Here is a 2,963-nt window from a genome sequence, read left to right as displayed (position 1 = left end):
AGCCTTCCCGATCAGTGGCGGGGACCTCAGATAGGCCATCGGCTGCACATCCCCCCCTTCTGCCGGAGGTGGAGGTCCCAGAGGGGAAGACCCCCCAGGCCCATGTGGACCTAGGGGAGCAGCCAGTTGGACCATCAGGGGAAGTGGTGGAACCCTTGGTGCTGGTTTCATCCTCATCATCGCCAGACAAAGCGATTATGGGTCCCCCTCACCCAGTTCTGCAAGATGACGCCAAGGCTCATCAGGAGTTTTGAAGAGGGTCGCCTTTGTTTGACATCCTTTGCTTCATGGCACCTGTTAGGGTGGCTTTACCCCTAAACGAGGGGGTATCGAAAGTAATTAATGCCCTATGGCAAGCCCCCTCCTCCCTGCCACCCATCTCAAAAAGGGCTGAGAGCAAATATTTTGTGCCAGCTAAAGGCCATGAGTACCTCTATACTCACCCGGCCCCAAACTCCCTCGTAGTGGAGGCCGTTAACCAGAGGGAGAGGCAGGGTCAACCTGGGGCTATGCCCAAGAATAAATACTCTAAGAGACTGGATCTGTTTGGGCGAAAAATGTATTAGTCTTCCAGCCTTCATTTGAGAGTGGCCAACCACCAAGCCCTCCTTGGCTGCTATGACTACAATATGTGGCAGTCTATGGCCAAATTTGAGGTCTCGCTACCTGAAGGGTCCAAGCAAGAATCCTTCCTGGCGCACATCCCTATCCAGGACATCTGTAGAGCCACAACATGGTCCTCGGTTCACAAGCTTTCCTCTCATTATGCCATCACCCAGCAGGCCAGAGACAGACACTGGGTTCAGCAGGGCTGTGTTGCAATCTACACATCCGTGAACTAATACCCACCTCCAGGTGCACTGGTTTTGAGTCACCTAATATAGAATGGACATGAACAAGCATTCCAAGAACAGAGTGTTACCGTAACTGGTGTTCTTCAAGATGTGTGGCTCATGTCCATTCCACAACCCGCCCTCCTTCCCCACTGTCAGAGTTTCCGGCAAGAAGGAACTGAGGGTGGGGGGAGCCGGCGCCACTCCAGAGGGCACCAGACTGATCCTCTACAGATACTGCTTAGGGAAAAAAACTTCCAGCACCGGTGCATGTGGCGAGCACACACACCTAATATGAAATGGACATGAGCAACACATCTCAAAGAACACCAGTTACGGAAAAGGTTACTGTCTTTTACAAGACACTCCCACAAGGTATTGTATGTAACAGGGTGTTCCATGTTCAGTCTTGCCCATGAACAGGACTGCAAACAAGTTCTATAAGGTTTCTTCTGCAGAGTGGAGAAATCTTACACAGTCCTATGTCCTTGGTTTCTCCAAAGATGTCGTCTCCAAGAGCACAGTATCACATGAAAAAATATCCACAATTCTCTGTCTATAGCACCAGCCACTGAAGGAATATGGAAAGACTTTCCCAGTCTCTATTGATGCAACCATGCAGTGTAGTATGGTGGGTGTGGATGAGTCAACAACATATGGACAGATGGCCTGGGAAAATGATGTTTGGATATGCTGAACTTTAGTGGTTTTTACACTAAATACATAGCAACCATGTTCAGTGCGACCAGATTCTGATATGCTACAGTTCAACACATGGTCCACAGTGGCAAACAGTTATTGATTTTCCATGTTCCTGACTCCGATTCAATTTTCTAAATGCTTCACATAGTCTGCTACCAAGCCAACCTTCATAGTTTTTTGTCTGGATGAGTGTGTTCTGCCATGTACTGTAAGTAGGTTTGGAAGGACCAGATTTTTATTGGTAAATGTCTGTAAAAGTCATACACACAAATCAATGAGAAAAAATATTTCCATAGATAACTAAGTGTACAATTTAGTCACAGAGATCACAGATTCCATGACTTTACTGGACCTCTGGTGACTTCTTCCACTTCAGCTGTCACCAACTGAAACCAGGGCTGGAGGCGGGAATGAGCACCCCTGCCCTACAAGTGGGCTTGGATGGCTGGAATCAAGACCTTGCAGTCACTGCCCTGCGGTTTGAGGGTGGAGAGGGGACCCTGTCCAGCAGCTGCAGCCAACTCTAGAGTGGGGGCTGTGTGCACCCCCGCTGGCTCCAGCCGGAGCTTGGCAGGGGCTACAGCAAGGGCCACGAACCCCTGCCCTGCAGCTGCGGCCAGCTCCAGAGCAGGGACTGCGCGCCGCCCATGGCTGTGCCCCAGCCCTACGACTTCAGCTGAGGTCTGGAGCATGGACCGTGCACCCCCACCCAGTGGCTGCAGCAGGGGCCATGTGCCCCCCTTGCGGCTTCCCAAGGCTGCGGCTGGGGGTTGGCGGGGGCTGCAGCCGGGGCCGTATACCCCTGTTCTGCAACTGCGGCCAGCTCCAGAGTGGGGGGGGCGTGAGCCCCCCTGTGGCTGTGCCCCCCACTGGAGCCACGGCTGTGCCCCCACCATGGTGGGGGGGCTCAGCCTGTCAGTCCTCCCTTCCCCCATGATACTTCACTCCTCCCTGCTGCCCCCCCGGTTATTTTTAGTAAAGTCACGGACAGGTCACTGGCTCTGAATTTTTGTTTATTGCCCGTGACCTGTCTGTGACTTTTACTAAAAATAACTGACAAAATCTTAGCCTTAATGATAACAGAAACTTATAAATGGGCAAAGTAAGAAAAATGCTGCTTGAAAACCTATTGGAGTTTGATTTATGGTTATTTATTTTGTATATTTTGACTATTTGTATTTTCATGGTTATAAAGCTTTAACTTTTTAAATCCGTTTTTAATCATTAAATAATCACTGTCTGACCTGCCTCCTATTGTCCAACCCCCCCATCCCCACCCCCACAAAATTTCCTGCAACTGTGAAAATTTAAATAAATAAAAATAGAAAAAATGCTTAAAAATAGATATTGGCCAGTGACATTACTTAAAATATAAATATATATATCAAATTCTGCCAAGTCTAACCATAAGCCACTATTAATTAAGCC

Source organism: Natator depressus, chromosome 3, assembly GCF_965152275.1.
Source record: "Natator depressus isolate rNatDep1 chromosome 3, rNatDep2.hap1, whole genome shotgun sequence".
Taxonomy (NCBI): Eukaryota; Metazoa; Chordata; order Testudines; family Cheloniidae; genus Natator; species Natator depressus.
Note: the sequence above shows the minus strand (reverse complement) of the source record.